The sequence below is a fragment of the Schistocerca serialis genome, chromosome 9, assembly GCF_023864345.2.
Source record: "Schistocerca serialis cubense isolate TAMUIC-IGC-003099 chromosome 9, iqSchSeri2.2, whole genome shotgun sequence".
Lineage (NCBI taxonomy): Eukaryota > Metazoa > Arthropoda > Insecta > Orthoptera > Acrididae > Schistocerca > Schistocerca serialis.
In genome coordinates this window covers 386,703,211-386,724,229 of record NC_064646.1, presented here as the reverse complement: position 1 = coordinate 386,724,229, position 21,019 = coordinate 386,703,211, and the positions used below count along the sequence as shown (strand labels likewise).

The window sequence follows — 21,019 nt, the reverse complement described above, 5'->3', positions numbered from 1 at the left end:
CACAATAGGTACAAAATGAATGAGGTTGTACTGTTTCTGACAGATTTGGTTTGTATTCAAGAGGATGAAGGCTCCAATCCTCAGCTGGCCATCCTGATGTAGGTTTTCTATGTTTTTCCTAAATTACTTCTGGCAAATGGTCGGTGGGTCCTATAGTAAGGCCATGCTTTGTCAAGTTGGACTTGTGAATGGCCCTATGTAAATGCCTATATATATGGATTAGGTTTTTGTTCTTATTTTTTAATACCATGGTATTTCCAAAATCCTTTAAAAAGTGATCAAGGATGCATAAAACTACTACTACTATTATTACTATAACATAATGAGAGGGGGAACTTCATAATATAGTCAATCATTAAATGTTTCCTCCTACAGCTATTTTTATCTCAACTTCCTATTTATACATAAAATTTGGCATTACATATATGTACTGTATTTTTATTTTGAATCCTTTATTTTTGTAAATGACTATTTTCGAAATTCAGGTATTAAAAAGACGCTATTGATAGTAAGAAAGTAACAATAGCACAGCAAAACTACGATATACGGCGTATTTTTTTACTGTCCCGTTTGTTTGTTTTGATATTGAGCGTTTAGAGAAAACACATTTCAGTCTGTGAATACAAAGAGAACTTTACCCAACGTCCGTCATTTCGTCGTTTTCAATTCGCGCGCCTTAGAACAACAGAATGAGTAATGCCTGAAGCTTCTTGCAACCGCTCGTTATCGAATGACGCACGTGTCACGTGATCCGGCGTACCGGCGTCCGGCCACGGTGTAGCAAGTAGAAACGAAGGAATCTCGAGTCAGTGAGCACCTGTGGCATCAAAGAGCGGTTGATTTGACGTGTTGGTAATTCATTCGAGGTAAGTAAAGGTAGTGTAAATGCTACGTTGTTTCATTCGTGTCATTTTTTAAGGCTGAAATGTGTATCTCTGCAATATTCACGAAGTTATCTTTCAGTCGTATAGTCTCTGTTTTGAGAAGCTCACACCGGCTACTAGCGACAAAAACAACTGTCAAAACATTGTACCCGACTGCCCCTGCCCTTATTGTGATTTATACAGAGTAGGGTCACTGTTTTATCAATACGTAATGTCGGCGATCTTGCTTGATATTTCTGTGCGTCCAAAGGCTTCTTTGTTGTTCTGTTTGCAATAGATTTGCGCGAGAAATATGCGGCGATAGAAGTGACTGTGAAATATGTATCACTGTGGCAGCTAACTTCACGGCTACTATGAACGCTCGAAGCATATTTACATAAAATGCTACAGGAAAACTTTCTTTTTCGCTTGAATTTACCACGTTATTTTCCTCTTTCCTGAGTGGTTGCAGAATTTTGCTCACTGCTGTTTTTTCGTATTACTGAAACGGCAATTTCTATTTCTTACATCGTACGTAATTGTTCCGCCGGTACGCGTAAACAAATGGAGATCGAAAAACTTACAGTAGGTTTTTAACTTATATTGAGCAAGAGAGATCGCTAGCACATATTCAAATGTGTCAACTTCAGTGCAACAAGCCGGCAGGTTAGATGTCAGTGAATGCCTCCCAGACGAAGAATAGTATTGTGTGAAAACACAGAGCGACGTCATTCACCCATTGTATCTCGTATTTGTCATAATGAGGCAGAAACTTCAAGGCTGTGGAGCGAGTTGAGGCATACTTCAAGCTAATTCTGTATTAAAAATTAATATTAAAATTGTATGAAATCAAAAATTCTGTTGCCATGTTTTCTAAGAACGTGGAAAGCAGGACCGAAATACAATAACGTAGCACTCCCTTTTTCTGTAATTTCGTCTGTTTAGAAATAACGTAGCTCGTACAGAGAATATGACAAGTTACTTGGATTGATTGGCAGCTACTGAAAGGAAAGCTAAATGGATAACACGTTGCGTCGCGCGGTACCGTACCGCAGTGGCTGACGGAAAAACTGCAGAACCTGTGGTTATTCACAGAAAGTAGTGGGCTTGTTTGTAATGTTTTAAGTTATTTGCACGGTCGTTTTACAGAACGATCCCTAGTTGTAGCTATACAGATGATAGAAGACGACTGTTGGCTTCAGTATTGTCGACAACTGAACGGAAACTGCTTACGGCGTGTCTTTGGTCTGAAAATGACAGCTGGCCGTTACCGTACGACATTGTGAAATGCTCATATCATTCTGTCGTAAGTATAAAAATTAACAACGTAAGTCAGTTACCTAATCACCAAGTCAGTTTGTCATTTTATTTCCAAAATTTCACTCTTGTCACTATTTCCGTAATCAAAGTAGACACACGGCGGTTGATGGGAGCGACTTTAAATAGGAAATGCCTTTGAGGCCGCTTCCATCAGCCACCGCACCGAGTGACCGATTGAATCGCACGAATTGTAACACTCCTATTTTCTGAACTTCTCATAGCATTCCTTCGTACCTTGCTGCACCAGAAATTCTTTCATCCTGGAAGACCTCGGAAAGCTCTACGGTACCGACCGACCGCCGTGTCATCCTCCTCTAATTATTCATTAGCAACGAGTCGTCAGCAGACCATTCACGACTGTCATTGCTCTTGTTTGAGGCAGGGAATTGACGGCGTCAGAGGCAGGGGCATGGTGTAACGTTTCTGAACTGATTACTTGAAGAGTCTAGTTAGTTTCCTTGGGGGTCTGAATAAAATCTGTTTTCACGCCGCGCCCATTTGAATAAAAATCTCGAGCTTTCGATGGCTCTCTCCGCCATTGGAAGCTCGAGAATTTTATTCGAACTGACTTTTTCAGACACTTCTCCGCGAGACACTCAGAGGACGCATACATTTCCACAGCGGTGAGGACGTAATGCGCTGTTTGAGACTGCTGGAAAAACTGTGGAAAAAAATGACATCCGGCGGGACCCCGGTAGTCAGTGGTTTTTATTTGTGACGGCGATGGAGGAGATAGCCATCGGAAGCTTGAGAATTTTATTCGAATTGACGCGGCTTGAAAATCGAGAAGATTTTATTCGTGATAACTTGTTTTTTAAACTGTTATAATTATAACATTACCATATCAAAACGAACGAGTCAGTATGCTTACATCAGTACGTAGTACATCGCGTCCTCGAAACTTCCAGAAACTGCAATCTAGATAAATGCAGGGTGTCCCAGGAGGAATGATCAGGATTCAGGGATGTGTCAAGAAAGATCATTTGAAGGAAAAACGTCTAGTAAATATGGAATCTAGAATGCAAACCTTGAGGGTTGTGAGCACTTGTTTAGCAGAAGACATGTCTTTCGCAGTATAGAAGATCGAGTAGTGTTCATAGCTTTAACTACGCATTTTAGAGCCCATATTTACTAGCTCTTTTTTAAATTAAAAAGTGATCGTTCTTGTCCTGTCCCTCAATATTGATCATTTATCCTAGGACACCCTGTACATCTGAAAAGCAACATCCAAAAAATTTGAGAGGTACATGTCATGCAGGTGATGTAAGAACTGCAATAGCAACAAATTCTTACAACTTCAACAACTTCATGATTCACGCGATGTGAAATCGAAGTGTACAGTGACCAGTCTCCGTATTTCACAGAGCACTAAGACATTCAGGTTCTACAGTTCTGACAGGGGCGCTAATGACCTTAATTGTTTTTTGCGGCCTAAAACAAAACTCTGGTTTCCCTTCAGAACAGATAAATCTTTCATCTTTTACTACAGTGGACACACTTGTGGAGGCTACGGCTATCCGAGCGTGTAATTCGGGGAAATGCTGTTTCGGTCGATTGCGTCTTTGTTTCCGTCTACGTATGCAAGGTAGGCAGAAAATTGGTACGCGTGGGAAAGTCAGCCCTGGTGTTTTTGCTTGGTGGAGGGTCAATCCCTTTCTGCCCTGAGCTACACAACTTCGTATGGAGTGACGGTTCTATCTGAAGACTCTCGAAACCTGTCGGGCTTTGTCGTTGGCAGCAGACACAGTAAGTCTGGGAATAAGCGCCTTTTCCTGCCTGGACTGTTTCCTACAACCGCTCAGTCTGAGAGCCCATTCACGTGAGCAAATACTCCGGCCCAATTCACACAGAATTGGCGCGGTGTGGACGTCTGTCGGGGACAAGGCGCTGTTTCACGCCACCTCCATGTTGACAAATGAAGCATTTCTCAGAGGTGCGTCGTTTCGTGGTTTGCGCGTCAGTTTGTAGTCGGGAATGGCGCACCGAAGCCACGCGTGGCAGAGACGTTAAAGTGGCGCTGCTGTATTCATGCATCCGAAGTAATGCGATGTGCCTAAAAATGGTTTTATGTAAATCTGTAAACAGTTTCTCAGTAAAACTTTTACATTCCGCGTAAAAGATTAAAAATCACTGTTTTGAGGTTCGCACGTGTTCAGATACGCGGTCTTTTTCATTCGATTATGAGGAAACTATTCGGTAATAAAGCTGATTTTTCCGAATCTGATAGTGGCATCATAGGTGGGTACTGAACTGGATTTACCTCCGCTAGTGCTCAGTTACCAGTGATACTTCCCAAAGAAGTAATTCGCCAGGCATATTTGCGTTGAAGAGTTTTAGTACCGGGCCACTTTACGTTTGGTGGGTTTTAGGACATAGCTAACATATAGAAATGTTTCTAACGGTGTAAGGAGAGTGGTGAGTAAATAAGTGATACATTTTGCCGTTTTGCTATTGTCCACAACACTCAACGTTATAGCCGCGTGTTATGCGCATTTGTGATTCGTGTTTCACATTCGTATGTGGTTTATGAAGTCAGTTGCAATCAAATTTTAAGTTAATATGCATTAAGCATTATTTTCATTTTAGCACTAGAGACCGACAATCGCAGATTCATTAGCAGAGTTAGCTGGATACAATAAGCGTAAATCGTTCTTGTCTACAGTAACAGTAATTCATAGACGAAACATTTTTTCGATCACATACTGTCGAACAAATGGCGTGCATTCCAGTGACCAATGAATGAGAAATTGGATTTTGCTATTGATATAACTAAAATATTCTGTGTTCTGGATATTTTATGCTTACCTATTTTATACTAACATATTTGGGGTTTCTTGATGCAGACAGTTTATATGAGATAAAACTCCATTTTGCATATTGTTGTGACTGCTATTACACAATTACATATATTATCTTTGAAAAAAGACCACTATCTTTTTATATTCCTGGACGAACAACGTTGTGTCTGTGCAGTTCTGTGGCAGAAACGCTCTGGTTTTTGTATTACTTATTGCAGAAATAGAAACTTCGTTTTTAGAAAGTACAACACTGGTCAAAATGCATAATGTTTACTGTAATGCAAATCTGCAAAAGCAGCAAATGAGGACATGGGAAAATTTAACATTATTCCTATAGCAATTACACTAAACATGTAACCAGGATTACATTTTATGTTCTCAATCAATGTGTTTTGCCAGACAGACATGTAAACCCACTATTAATTTCGTACTTGCTCACAGAAATTCGTTTTTCAGCTGGGATATACTGTTACATGTCAAGTAACGGTTTCTTGAAAATACAGGGTGATTCAAAAAGAATACCACAACTTTAAAAATGTGTATTTAATGAAAGAAACATAATATAACCTTCTGTTATACATCATTGCAAAGAGTATTTAAAAAGGTTTTTTTTCACTCAAAAACAAGTTCAGAGATGTTCAATATGGCCCCCTCCAGACACTCGAGCAATATCAACCCGATACTCCAACTCGTTCCACACTCTCTGTAGCATATCAGGCGTAACAGTTTGGATAGCTGCTGTTATTTCTCGTTTCAAATCATCAATGGTGGCTGGGAGAGGTGGCCAAAACACCATATCCTTAACATACCCCCATAAGAAAAAATCGCAGGGGGTAAGATCAGGGCTTCTTGGAGGCCAGTGATGAAGTGCTCTGTCACGGGCTGCCTGGCGGCCGATCCATCGCCTCAGGTAGTTGACGTTCAGGTAGTTACGGACAGATAAGTGCCAATGTGGTGGCGCTCCATCCTGCTGAAATATGAATTGTTGTGCTTCTTGTTCGAGCTGAGGGAACAGCCAATTCTCTAACATCTCCAGATACTGTAGTCCAGTTACAGTAGCACCTTCGAAGAAAAAGGGACCAAAAACTTTATTGGCTGAAATGGCGAACAAATGTACAACTAAATGAAACTTTATAGCTCCCTTAATTCGCCGACAGATAGTGCTTAGCTCTGCCTTTTGTCGTTGCAGAGTTTTAAATTTCTAAAGTTGTGGTATTCTTTTTGAATCACCCTGTATATGATAAGGTGTTATTGGACCGAACTACTTAGGTCATCGGGCCCTAAGCCTACACACTACTTAACCTAACTTAAACTAACTTACGCTATGGACAACACACACACCCATGGCCGAGGGAGGACTCGAACCTCCGAAGGGGGGAGCCGCACGGACCGTGACAATGCGCCTAAGACAGCGCTGCTACACCGTGCGGCTAACGGTTTCTTCTTGACACTTTACTGGCAGGAGTTTGTCATACAAGACGGGGAAACTGTGTTTTTATGTAATGGTTGATTTCTTGACCCAGTACATCTCTGCTTCTTTGTAGTGCTTTGACAAACCCACGGTTGCTCCATGTTATGTCTATTAGTGTAGTAGCGTTGTCAGATGAAATGTGTAGCCGGACATAATCAGTTATTTTGAGTGAGCCTCTGTGCAACCTATGGTCTGGTGCACTAAGATGCTTAGGCAGGTGGTAGACTTCGGTTCATTGGTAGAATACTGGGGAAGTACAATCAGTCTACAAAGGAGACAGCTTACAAATCATTTATGCGACCCATTCTAGCATATTTCCCAGTGTGTGGGACCCGTACCAAATAGGACTAACAAGCGATATTGAATGTTTACAGAGAAAGACAGCGCAAATGGTCACAGGTTTGTTTGACCCGTGGGAGAGTGGGTTGGGTTTTTTTGGGGGAAGAGACCAGACAGCAAGGTCATCGGTCTCATCGGATTATGGAAGGGCGGGGAAAGAAGTCGGCCGTGTCCTTTCAAAGGAAGCATCCCGGCATTTGCTTGGAGCGATATAGGGAAATCACGGAAAACCTAAATCAGGATGGCCGGACGCGGGATTGAACCGTCGTCCTCCCGAATGCGAGTCCAGTGGTGGGAGAGTGTTACCAAGATGCTGAAGGAGCTGAAATGGCAGACTGTTGAAAATAGGCGTGAACTAACCCAAAATAGTCTACTAACAAAGTTTCAACGACTCTTGGAATACACTAAAACCCACTATGTATCACTCACGTAGGTATCGTGAGGACAAGATTAAAATAATTAAAACAGAGGCATTCAATCAATCATTCTTTCCACACTCCATAAGTGAATGGAATGGTAGGAAGCCCTAATAATTGATGCAATGGGACGTACCATTTTCAGAATGTAAATGTAGATCAATGAAATCCTCTGGTTCCATGTTGCACAGAAGTAATCCATTGTCCTTGGCGTTGGAAATGACTGGAATCTATTTTTCTGCGCGAAAAGATATTTTGTTCCTCTCGCTAATGCCAAAATCTCTACAACATGGTAGGAAGATATGCCCATTAACGAGGAATCTCTGGTCTACAGTAATGAAATATTTACAGATAAGATTTTGGAAAAGTGTCGTAATATTTTGAACATCTCACAAAATCAGCAATATTTAGGTTTATGTTCAAATAAAAATCGTATGAAAAATAGAAATTATGATCGAAACATTCCAGTTTCATTGTTTTTCTCTGAATGCTACCATTCATTTTGACAAACATAATACATAAATGCTTTAGACTGATTGTGTAAAAATGCTTGAAACGTTCAGGATACATGTTGTGCTACATTTCTTCCCTTTTGCTGACCATAATGGATATATCCTAGATCTTCTTCACTACTCAACATTTACGAGCTATAAAGGATCCAGTGCACCAATATCTTTGTCTGATGGTGACATATTCTGATGCATTCATAGCATCTCTCTGACAGCGCATCTCCAATGTGAATTCCCCCAGGGGCTCAGCGATTGATTGCTGGGTAGGAATTTGTGATCCTGGGTTCCAGACCTGGGGACTGGTAAGCGCCATCAGTCCTCTGTTACCGTTAACTCTGGGCATGCTTCAGCCACCACCATGTGGCGCAGTGGTGGAATGTTGTATGATTTGGAGAATGGGGGCCTTGGCTTCACCACCTGGACCGCAAGGAATGTACACACTTATAAAGAAAAAAAAGAAAGAAAAAAAGAAAAAACCTCGATCACACGCTGTGCTACATGCTGATGAGGTGAATGGCTGTTGAGGTAAAACATGCTCTAGCAGGCAACCTCTAAGGCCCTCCCCCCTTGTACAACGCTTGCTCAGGCATGCAAGGATCTGCCTGGGTCGACAATTGTTTCCCTAAAGATCGTGGGATCCCTATGGAATGGTCTCATCAGCCACTTATCAAAGAGCTCGGTTGGTCTTTTGTCCCAAAAAGAGGTCTCAGGATAATAGTAACAGGGCATTAATCTGCCATAATACTTTTATTGTAATCAAGAGAACAGGGGGAACATTTGAGAAGGTTTCCCCCTTTCTATAGTCATAAGGCGTTGGAAGGTATTGTTGGGTCCCTAAAAAGTGTCAAATGACTTTGTAATGGAGCACTTCTAGTTGAAGCTTCTAATTCAAACCAAGTATCTAAGCTTCTGGGATGTAAGGCTGCAGGTAAATACCCAGTCGAGGCTGAGTTGCATGACACTCTTCATTGAGGGCATGGTTACCTGCTCCTCTGATGTAATGGAGGTGGATCCTGCGAATTGAGGTGAAGAATGTCAAAAATAGGGGTGTCGTGGAAGTGCAGAACTAAGTGAGTCAATGGCAAATTGGAAAAATCTGCAACATTTATTCTAATGTTTAGTGCTCCAGAATTACCTGAACATATCCTTGTAAACTATATCTGTCTGAAGGTTCCTTTGTTCCTAACCCATTGCTATGCTTCAAATGTCTATGATTTAGCCATACCCCGATGGGAGGGCTACATATGGCAGTTGTGGAGTCTCACGTCACGAATCAGGAAATTCTTGTATAGTTCCTTTGAAATTTGTAAATTGCTCTGGGGATGACCCAGTGTGGAGCGTGAAGTGTCAGGTCTACAATGAGGAAAGGAAAATTAAGGAGCCGAAAGTCAAGACATGTGTACCCTATGGCGAAGCTAAAAAAGCATTCAAAGCTATGCAGCCTCTGGTTTTTGCTACTTCTTTTGCATCAGCCCTTGAGATGCCAGTGACCAAGTGTGATGTCTCCACACAAACTAAGATCACAGATTAAAGTACAAGCACATGCACTTGTCGGTGTATCTGTGGGGGAAACGCTACACTTGAAACAGAAGTCATTCAAAAGCTGTCAGTGATGGGCTTACCATCTAAGCCACATACCACTGACCACCAATCAGTAGCCTACTAAGCTTTCCCCTTAACCTAGGCAACCAACTCCTCCCATAAGTAAGGGAAAAGTCCTTCAAAAAGTAGTTCAAAGTCGAAGAACGTGGTAGTTAAACCTTCGCATTGGCGAGTTCTATCCCTCTCTGTTGGCGACTATGCTCATGAGGATCTGGACTTGCAGTTGGAGGATCTGGAGATCTGGGAATTGGCTAACGTTCCCCCTGACCTCCCCAGTAAATCACAACCTCTAAGGGAGAAAGAATTGCTAAACAATGGCTCCCACAGGGACTTCTGTGTTGCAGTGGAATTTAAATGGACACCACTCACATTTGGAAGAATTACAGCTCCTGGTCCAGGAGAAACCGTTCTGCATTTGCCTACAAGAAAATCCTCTTAGTCACCAACATACCTACATTATGGGTTTACCACCCCTACAGGAAGGATGATATTGCTGGAGACAGGGCTAAAGGTGGAGTTACTGTTTTCATTGATGACAGATGCCACTCCTGTCCTGTCCATCTTACCATGATCATCCAAGCAATTGCTGTGAAAGTTCTAGCATCCTTTAACATCACAGTGTGTTCTATGTATCTTCCACCTAATGATGCTTTGGATGCAGATGCACTGACAGAACTCTTCGAGGCACTCCCATGCCCATTCCTCCTTGTTGGGTACTTCAATGCACGCAATATGCTGTGGAGCTCAGTTACCATTTGATCCAGGGGTCGGGCGATCGAGCAACTCGTCCATTCTGAGAGTATCTGCCTTCTGAATGTGGGTCAGATGACACTTTTCCACAGCCACTGGGTCTTTTTCAACCGTAGACGTTTTTGTTCCCCAGCTACTGCAGACTGTTACCCCCTGCGGGTTCGGGGGTAAGAATAGGCCCGCGGTATTCCTGCCTGTCGTAAGAGGCGACTAAAAGGAGTCTCAAATGTTTTGGCCTTAATGTGATGGTCCCCCTTGGGGTTTGACCTCCATTTTTCAAAGTTCTACAGAAGTACGAGCCTTTTGGGGAAGGACACCTTACATGGTGTACCACTGGTCCTAAGTGCACTAAGACCTTGGCACTCAGAATTGCACCGGCGTTGTCACCATACCCATTATTCCTCAAATTGGGCCTAAACGCCTGATGGGTTGTCCAAGTTACGCCCATAGTGCATCTCCATCTGCACCAGCGATCATGATGGACTTTCCATGGCACCAGAAATCCAGCACGGTAGCCAGCCCGTTGTGGTGGGGTCGTCATGTACCCTCTAGGTTGTAGCCCCCTGACAACACAGGGATCGTACTGCCGATACCTGAGCTGCACCCTCCCCACGTTGGCCAAGGAGTAGATGCCCGTCTCCTTGGGGCATCAGGACTCCCGGCAATGGTCATCCTGCCAGGTGGCCCTTGCTGCGGCTGGGTGGCGCCCGTGGGGGGAGCCCCTGGTCGGAGTGGGTGGTATCGGGGCGGACGTTTCGCACATGAAACGTCAACACGTATCAGGTCGCTCTGCGGCCGAGTCTTCCAAAAGAAAAGGTACCGTTTCTAGTTCTGGTTCTCCTGCCCTTTCCCCCTTGGCCACTCCATGGGAGGAGGGACAGGCCCGCCGGCTTGGGGTGAAGTACTTTCCCCGCTATTTGGTCTGTTCTCGAACAGATGGGGGGACGTTCGCCACCTCCAAGCCCATGTTCATTGTTCAGCACATTGAGGACGTCTTCGGGGAAATCGAGGCTCTCAGCAAGATGCGATCAGGGTCCGTTCTTATCAAGACCACCTCTGCCACACAATCGGCGGCACTCCAGGCGTGCGACCGCCTAGGGGACATCCCAGTCTCCATTGTCCCACATCTGGCACTAAATAGGACGCAGGGGGTTATTTTTCATCGTGACCTCGTGCTACAATCTGATGAGGAGCTCAGGGCCAACCTGGAGCGCCGCGGCGTGCATTTCGTCCGGCGAGTCCAGCGCGGCCCCAAAGACCGTCGCATTGACACCGGGGCCTTTATCCTTGCCTTCGAGGGGGACGTTCTCCCAGAGAAGGTAAAGGTGATGTGCTACCGGTGCGACGTGCGACCTTACGTCCCGCCTCCTATGCGCTGTTTTAGGTGTTTGCGCTTTGGGCACATGTCGTCCCGGTGTGAGGCTGAGCCCCTTTGTGGCGACTGTGGACGTCCTCTTCGTGAGGAACATACTTGCACCCCACCACCTCGGTGCCCTAATTGTCCTGGCGTCCACTCGCCTAGGTCCCCAGACTGCCCCGCCTATCAGAAGGAGAAAAAGATACAAGAAATCAAAACTTTGGATCGGCTCTCTTATTCTGAGGCCAGGAAGAAGTATGACCGCCTTCATCCCGTGTCACTGGCCACTTCGTTTGCCTCAGTTGTGTCCACTCCTTCCGCTGTATCCTCACCTCTATCCTGTCCCCCCTCCGCCTCCTCTGCCCATCAGGGGGCTCTGCCTCCGCCTCCCAAATCCCTCCCTTCCAACTCCTCCTCCCCCGCGGCCCCCACCCCCCCTGCCCCAGGGGCCACCCTTCCTCCTCCTCCTCCCCCCACGCCACCTGAGAAGCGATCCTCTTCTCAGGCGTCCATCGGGGAAACGTTCCGGACCCCAGCTTCCGAGGTCCGGCGTTCCAAAACGGACCCCGCGCGTGAGGACCTTCTTCGGGTCCAGCCCACCATCCCTGTGCCTCCTCGGCCTTCCAAGAAGGCCTCCAAGAAGTAGTCTCTATCCCCCTCTCCACCCCGGCGCGTTTCATCTGACGCTTCATCCGTGAGTCGCTGCTCCCGGCCGTCCTCAGTTTCGCCGGGACGCTCTGCTGCCAGGCGTTCCGCTGGCCTTTTGTCGGCAAATGATGCGGCCCCTCCTACACAATCAGGGACAGCGGCTGCAGCTGGCGACGAGTCAATGGAACCGGATCCGCCTGCCGTCAGTTGTAGCGTTGTTGCCTCGCAACCTGGCCCTCCGCGGCCATCGAGGTGACCAGCTCTTCCCCGTCTCGTTCCCCCAACTTTTTGACTAGCAATGGCGTTGTTTCATTGGAACATAAGAGGTATTCGATCTAATCGGGAGGAATTACAACTGCTCCTCCGCCTGCACTGTCCGCTCGACCTTGGTCTCCAGGAAACCAAGTTGCGCCCGACTGACCGTATTGCCTTTTCCCACTATACCTCGGAGCGGTATGACCTCGCCCCTGTGGACGGTATCCCAGCTCATGGTGGGGTCATGTTGCTCGTTCGGGACGATGTCTATTACCATCCCATCCCATTGACCACCCCACTCCAAGCAATAGCTATCCGCATTACTCTTTCTGCTTTTACTTTTTCAGTTTGTACCGTCTACACTCCACCGTCATCTGCTGTTAGTCGGGCTGACATGATGCACCTGATCGATCAGCTTCCCCCGCCGTCCTTATTGTTTGGCGACTTCAATGCCCATCATCCCCTTTGGGGCTCTCCTGCATCCTGTCAAAGAGGCTCACTCTTGGCGGATGTCTTCAACCATCTCAATCTTGTCTGCCTCAATACCGGCGCCCCGACTTTCCTCTCGGACTCTACTCATACCTACTCCCACTTGGACCTCTCGATCTGTTCTACCACTCTTGCCCGTCGGTTCGAGTGGTATGTCCTTTCTGACACCTATTCGAGCGACCACTTCCCCTGTGTCGTTCGTCTCCTGCACCACACCCCATCCCCATGTCCTTCGCGCTGGAACATACTGAAAGCTGACTGGGGACTTTACTCCTCCCTGGCGACCTTTCCGGACCACGATTTTTCCAGTTGTGACAGTCAGGTCGAATACCTCACAGCTGTTATTATCCATGCTGCCGAACGTTCCATACCTCGTACTACTTCTTCTTCACGTCGCGTTTCCGTCCCCTGGTGGAACGAGGCTTGTAGGGACGCTATCCGTGCTCGACGACGTGCTTTACGCACCTTTCGCCGCCATCCTACGTTGGCGAATTGTATTGAATACAAACGACTCCGAGCGCAATGCCGTAGAGTCATCAAAGACAGCAAAAAAGCTTGTTGGGCCTCTTTCACGAGCTCCTTTACCAGTTTTACTCCCTCTTCCGTTGTTTGGGGTAGCCTGCGCCGGCTGTCGGGCATTAAGGCCCACTCCTCAGTACCTGGCCTGACCTCAGGTAATGAGGTCCTTGTTGATCCTGTGGCTGTCTCCAACGCCTTTGGCCGCTTTTTCGCGGAGGTTTCAAGCTCCGCCCATTACCATCCTGCCTTCCTTCCCAGGAAAGAGGCAGACGAGGCTCGGCGACCTTCCTTCCACTCGCTGAATCTGGAAACTTACAATGCCCCCTTTACTATGCGGGAACTCGAACGTGCACTTGCACTGTCCCGGTCCTCTGCTCCGGGGCCAGATGCCATTCACGTTCAGATGCTGGCACACCTTTCTCCGGCGGGCAAAAGCTTCCTTCTTCGTACCTACAATCGCGTCTGGACCGAAGGTCAGGTCCCCATGCGTTGGCGTGACGCCGTTGTTGTTCCTATACCCAAACCCGCGAAGGATAGACACCTTCCTTCTAGTTACCGCCCCATTTCTCTTACAAGCTGTGTCTGTAAGGTGATGGAGCGCATGGTTAATGCTCGGTTAGTTTGGATTCTTGAATCTCGACGACTACTTACTAATGTCCAATGCGGCTTTCGTCGCCGCCGCTCCGCTGTTGACCACCTTGTGACCTTGTCGACATTCATCATGAACAACTTTTTGCGAAGGCACCAAACGGTAGCCGTGTTCTTCGACTTGGAGAAGGCTTATGATACCTGTTGGAGAGGAGGTATCCTCCGCACTATGCACAAGTGGGGCCTACGCGGTCGTCTGCCCCTTTTTATTGATTCCTTTTTAACGGATCGAAAGTTTAGGGTACGTGTGGGTTCCGTATTGTCCGACGTCTTCCTCCAGGAGAACGGAGTGCCTCAGGGCTCCGTCTTGAGCGTAGCCCTTTTTGCCATCGCAATCAATCCAATTATGGATTGCATTCCACCTAATGTCTCAGGCTCTCTCTTTGTCGCTGACTGCGTGATCTACTGCAGTGCCCAGAGAACATGCCTCCTGGAGCGCTGCCTCCAGCGTTGTCTAGACAGCCTCTACTCATGGAGCGTGGCAAATGGCTTCCGGTTCTCTGAAGAGAAGACGGTTTGTATCAACTTTTGGCGATATAAAGCGTTCCTTCCGCCATCCTTACATCTCGGTCCCGTTGTTCTCCCATTCGTGGACACAACTAAGTTTCTAGGGCTCACGTTGGACCGGAAACTGTGTTGGTCTCCACATGTCTCTTATTTGGCGGCCCGTTGTACACGTTCCCTTAATGTCCTCAGAGTTCTTAGCGGTTCATCTTGGGGAGCGGATCGCACTGTCCTGCTTCGCTTGTATCGGTCCATAGTCCGATCGAAGCTGGATTATGGGAGCTTCGTCTACTCGTCCGCTCGGCCATCCCTCTTACGCCGGCTCAACTCCATCCACCATCGGGGGATACGTCTTGCGATCGGAGCCTTCTACACTAGTCCTGTCGAGAGTCTTTACGCTGAAGCTGCTGAGTTACCATTGACCTACCGGCGCGACATACTGCTGTGTCGGTATGCCTGCCGGCTGTTGTTTATGCCCGAACACCCCTCTTACAAGTCCTTCTTCGCCGATTCTCTCGACCGTCAGTACGGGTTGTATGTGTCTGCCCTGCTGCCCCCCGGAGTCCGCTTCCGTCGCCTGCTTCGACAATTGGATTTTGCCCTCCCTACCACCTTCAGAGAGGGTGAGAGCCCGACACCACCTTGGCTCCAGGCTCCGGTTCGTATTTATCTCGACCTCAGCTCACTCCCGAAGGAGGGTACTCCGGCTGCAGTGTATTGCTCACGGTTTGTCGAACTTCGTGCTCGACTTGCTGGTCACACCTTTATTTACACCGATGGCTCCAAAACTGACGATGGTGTCGGCTGTGCCTTTGTCGTCGGGACCGCCACCTTTAAATACCGGCTCCTTGACCAATGTTCCAGCTTTACGGCCGAGCTTTTTGCTCTCCATCATGCCATTCAGTATGCCCGCCGCCACCGCCATTCATCATATGTACTCTGCACTGACTCACTCAGTGCTCTTCAGAGCCTTGGGGCTCCCTATCCGGTCCATCCCTTGATTCAACGAATACAGCAGTCCCTCCATTCTTTCGCTGATAGTGGCGGTTCTGTCAGCTTTCTGTGGGTCCCCGGACATGTAGGAGTGCCTGGCAATGAGGCTGCGGATGCTGCAGCCAAGGCTGCAGTCCTCCAGCCTCGGCCAGCCTCCCATTGTGTCCCGTCATCTGACGTTTGTGGGGATGTATGTAAGAGGCTTGTGTCCTTGTGGTGGGATGCTTGGTCATCCCTCCAAGGAAACAAGCTCCAGGCAGTAAAACCGCTCCCAACTGCTTGGACAACTTCCTCCCGACCATCTCGGCGCGAGGAGGTCCTTCTGACCAGGTTGCGGATTGGGCATTGCCGGTTTAGCCACCGCTACCTGCTCTCTGGTGACCCAGCCCCGCAGTGCCCTTGTGGTCAGGCATTAACGGTGCGCCATGTTTTATTGTCGTGTCCCCGTTTTAGTCAATTTCGTGTTGTCCTGTCCCTGCCATCTACCTTACCGGATGTTTTAGCTGATGACGCTCGAGCAGCTGCTCGTCTTCTGCGTTTTATAACTTTAACTGGCTTGACCACAGACATTTAACCTTTTTACTTATTTCATCTGCATCTTTGTCAGGTCCTTTTGATGTCCCCCCCATCCCCTTGAGTTTTAGCAGGTTCCTTGTGCTCTAACACCAGTGACTGGGCGCTAATGACCTCAGCAGTTGAGCGCCCTTAAACCCTACCACAAAAAAAAAAAACAGACTCAGTTAAGTGGGAAGTAGCTAAGATTTACATTCTAGTGACCACTTCCCAGTGTGGATCTGCCTGCAAAGTAGGACAGTGGCTGACAGGAGACCATGAAGATGGATGATAAAAAGGGCAAATTGGTTGCAGTACAGTCATCCGGCTATTTTTGAACAAAAGGATTGTGCACAGGACATGGTGGCTCATATTACTTGTGAGATCCAACAGGCTGCTGCGGAGTTCACGCCAGTCTAGCAACCACCTCAGACAGTGGCCTGTCCTTCGCGAAATGACAATTGTCGATTGGCAATCAGGGCCAGACGAACAGCCCTGTGGAACTTCAAACATCGTCCGACTACAGAAAACCTTCACGCCTTCAGATCTGCGAGAGCACCTGCGAGGTGAGTGATACAAGAATAGAAGAGGAATTCCTGGAAGGAATTCACGACTTCCATTAAATGGTCAGCTACCACTGCGCAAATCTGGGACTCAATAAGGCGGATTGCCGGCAAGGGTAGTACACGTTCCCTTACGGCCTTGTCAAGTAATGGGGTCTTGATGGACCTCCCAGATGACATGGCTCAGGTTTTCGCTGAACACTTTTTTACTGTCACTACGTGATCCAGACAAGGTCCTGCTTTACATGTGTTCTGTAGGACTGCAGAGTTGAGGAAGCTCCATTTCTTCTCGCTTAATGAGGAAGTCTGCGACCTTCTGTCCTCCATGTGCGAAGAGGAATCAGCTCTTCTGTGGCCAGAGACTCTGCTCCAGGACCAGATGAGATTCATTATGCTATACTTCATCTGTGACCTGAAGCAAAAGGAGAGCTCCTCTCTTAATCAGATCTGGTATGATGGACACTACCCAAAAACTTGGAAGGAGTCAATAGTAATTGCATTCTGGAAACCAGGCAAGCATCGTAACACCCCTAACCATCACCGGGGTGTAGCCCTTACAAGTAGTATGGGCAAGACTCTTGAATGCATGCTCAATGGCCGCCTGATCTAGCTTCTCGAATCCCATGGTCACCTGAGGCGCTCCTAGTGCGGCTTCAGGCGCCACTGTTCCACCCTTGACACGTTAATTCTACTGGAGACAGCAGTACAGGAGTCCTCCTTAGGCCAAAACCATTTGGTTTGTGTGTTTTTTGACCTCAAAGAAGCATACGACAGTACTTGGAGGTACAACATCCTTCGACAACTTCATGAATGGATACTACGTGGACGCCTGCCACTTCTTATCCTATAGTTTTTCGAGCACAGGCGTTTTCGATATTGTGTTAGTGATGCCTTGTCTGACTGCTATGTCCAAAAGCATGGGATCTCCCAAGGCAGTGTCTTCAGTGTCACAATGTTTGCCACTGCCATCAATGTCATTTCCTCCGCAGTCAGGAGCCTTATTGAATGCCCTTTATTTGTGGATAACTTTACAGTCTTCTACTCTTCCTCTGATCTCATAATGGCGATGAGGCAGCTACAGCGGAACGTTAGGAGGCTGAGAACCTGGGCCAGGGCAACTGGTTTTAGATTCTCACAAGAGAAGACAACATGTGTCAATTTTAACCGTGCTTGTCGAAGTTTTAACTAACCAGTGCTCGCAATGGGGATATTTTTTTCGTTTTATAGAAACTGTGCAGTTTTTGGTTACTCGAAATCAACTTGGCTCCCACATCTGAAAGTCCTACGAACAAATGGCTCCCAGTCATCGAATATTTTGGAATGCCTTAGCGGAAAAATTTGGGGAGCTGACATGTCTTACCTCATGCAGTTCTATAGGGCATTAGATCAGTCACATTTAGATTATGGCAGCATGGTCTACGGCTCAGCCCAAACTTCCTACCTCAAGATGTTATACGCTGTCCATCCATGAGGGCATTTGGATATCGACTGGAGCTTTTCGGACCATCCCAGTTCAGAGTCTGTGTGCAAAGGCTGGTAAACAACTACTCTGGATTTGGTGACATATCCTTTTGGCTCAACAGGCACTAAAAATCTCAATGTCACTTCAGTCATTGACATTTAGTGCAGTGGTCCAACCCACCTTTGAACGGTTGTTCAGGAGTCAGCCCCATGTGACCAAGCCATCTGGGATCTGGATCCATCAGACCTACAAATATATGGCCAGGGATGGAACACGTTGCCACCTTGACATCTTGTAAAGGGCCAAAGCGATTTTAAGCTTGACACAGTAAAAGAAAACTTGTACCCCAGATTATGTTTTCATAACTTTGTTTTCGTCCAACAAAGCCGCAAAAGAAGCAAGTCGGCATGGTGCTACCCATCAGTGCCTCATCCTGTTACACGTGATCATCTCATTTTCTGACAGAAAACAAACTGCTTTCGCTCACATCGACTACACAGTCATGGCAGACTTTGTCAGTCTACTGCTGGAAGGAGGTTTTGCTTATCAGACTGAGCATTGGACATAGCCCTTTAACACATGGATTCCTCCCCCAGCAGCAGGATCCAGCTCTCTACGAAGTTCGTGGTGTGCCACATTCAGTTCAGCATATTTGAGCAACGTGTGTCCTATATACTGATATTAGGGCAGCTTTCAGTCTCTATGGATATCTGGCAACCATCCTTGCCAGTACTGATTCCCGAGCTACAAGAGTGGTAAAATAATGTGAACCCTCAGGCCTTATCCCTAAACTGCTGGGGAAGGGAGGCAGACTTTAATACATCATAAACTATTCCGCTTGTGGGGCAGCCTTTGTCGCTCACATCAAATCATCATCGGGTTTGTGCTTGGCTACCACAGGGCCCCAGCCTGTGCAGCACTTTTTCCCTTCTGTGCTGCATGTCTATCCTCTTGCTATTCTTCTTCCCCTCCCTTGGGGAACATGTCTGGGGTATTATTGGGAATGTTCTGCATTCTGTTGCTGACCTGCAAACAGTCTCAACTTTATTATTGGCTTCCTTTTCCTTTCCTTGTTTCCTTTCTCTCGTTCCTCCGCTTTGGCGTTTGAGGATCCTCTTTTTTTCTTCTTCCTCCTTGTGCACTCCTGAAGGCTGGCTCACATGTCTGACGCGTAGAAGGAGACTGGGTAACGTGTAATCCCAGCCCCTGGTCGACAGGTAGGGTTTACATGTACACCTGGTACAGTCAAGCCCCGGGGAGGGCTGATTGCCTGAGCTGTAACCTTCCCAAACAGCCGATTGGCCCCTCAGTCAGGTGTTCGGGAGGCGTGACCTGAGATGTGTACAATCATCTAAGGTGGGTGTGCCCCCTTGTGAAGGGGGCCCCCAGTTGGAAGGAGCACACCATCGGAGATGCCGGCAATCATGGAGGATTCCCTCACAATGAGTTAATCATCCACTCCATTAACGTCCACGAAACGTAAACGTAATGAGGCTACTGTTTCGAAGACGCTTTCTGCTGCGCTGCACTGCAGTTCCTTGTGGTCTCACATGCTGAAGATGGTCGGTCCTTTACCACGGTAAATCTCTTTATTATTCAGAAAGGTGTAAATGCAATTTCTGGCCCTGTGAAATCCTGCTCTTGTTTACAGAATGGCACTTTGCTTTTGGAGATGGCTTCCAAATGTCAAGCACAACAACTGTTTGCTGCCTCGCTTCTCCACAGCTACCCTGTTCGTGTCGATGCACGTAGAACTTTGAATTCTTCCCGTGGTGTAATTTACACCAGGCTGCTTGACGGTCTAACTGAGGCTGAAATACAATCTTACCTATCTGATCAGGGTGTCACTGCCATCCACTGTGTAATGAAAAAGGTCGCTTCCTCCTTGGTGCCCACCTACACTCTTTTCCTCACCTTTGATAGGGTGGTGTTGCCGTCCAAGATCAAATCAGGCTCTGAAATCATCACAGTCCAGCTGTACATTCCGAATCTAATGCGCTGCTACCAGTGTCATCGTTTCAACCACACTCGAACATCTTGTCGACACGCAGCCAAATGTGTAACCTGTGGCAGGGATGCACACGAAGGCAAATGTCCGCCTCCTTCTCCCCGATGTATCAACTGCAATGGCGGCCATACCGCTGCCTCTCAGGATTGTCCCATGTATCTAGATGAGTGGGCTGTTCAGGAGATTCTCCAAAAGGAAAAAGTGCCTTACCCAGTAGCTCACAAGTTACTGGCTAGTCACAAACCCTGTGTTCTCCCACCTGGCACCTATTGTTCTGCTCTTGTTACCCCTCGCTCCATGAAGGACATGGTCAAGCAGACATGTGACTTCAAATTTGGCTCTGACATTGTGAAACAGATCAGTGTCAAGGTAGCATCGCCGTCCCCCTATCCCGCTGTGCAACAAACCGTCATACTCTCGTCTAAAGGGGCGAAGCCACCCACTCCACAACCAGGAGGCAGGGAAAGGACAGGAGTAGTATTCCCGTGAAGACTTCTTCCATTCCTCCAGCCAAACAACACACAAGTCTTCCTCTAACCAGAAGGACTCTAAAGCCGCTAAAGAGAAATGTTCTCCTCCGTCACCAACTTTAAGAACGTGCTCGATGGTATCGCCACGTGGTCCTTTAGCCCGACCGTCCTCTGTCTCGCCGGTACGCACCACCAACCGTTTTTCAGCGTCGGACTCCACAGACCGACCGCACAAGCACACTGATGCTTCTGTGGACCCCATGGAGCAGGATCCTCCTGCTTCTGTGCCCTGTAGTAGCAACTCTACACCGGCTGTCCCTCAGCGGCCGCCGAGTTGACACCCCTACATCTCTTCCTCCTCATGACTGTCCTCCAATGGAACACACGCGGCCTTCGGTCCCACAAAGAGTATTTATGGCTGCTTCTAGCGTTGCAGCATCCCCTTGTACTCTACCTTCAGGGAACGCAATTGCGTCCTCAAGA

General features: G+C 47.3%; 1 protein-coding gene across 1 annotated transcript in view; it reads left to right on the top strand.

Moving 5' to 3' along the window:
- Nucleotides 1-752: 752 nt before the first annotated feature.
- The window catches only part of LOC126419129 (sepiapterin reductase), a 191,685-nt gene continuing 171,418 nt past the window's right edge, over nt 753-21,019 (top strand). Inside the window, exon 1 of the mRNA XM_050086235.1 lies at nt 753-866. The gene's annotated coding sequence lies outside the window, so the exon portion shown is untranslated. The remainder of the gene's footprint in view (nt 867-21,019) is intronic.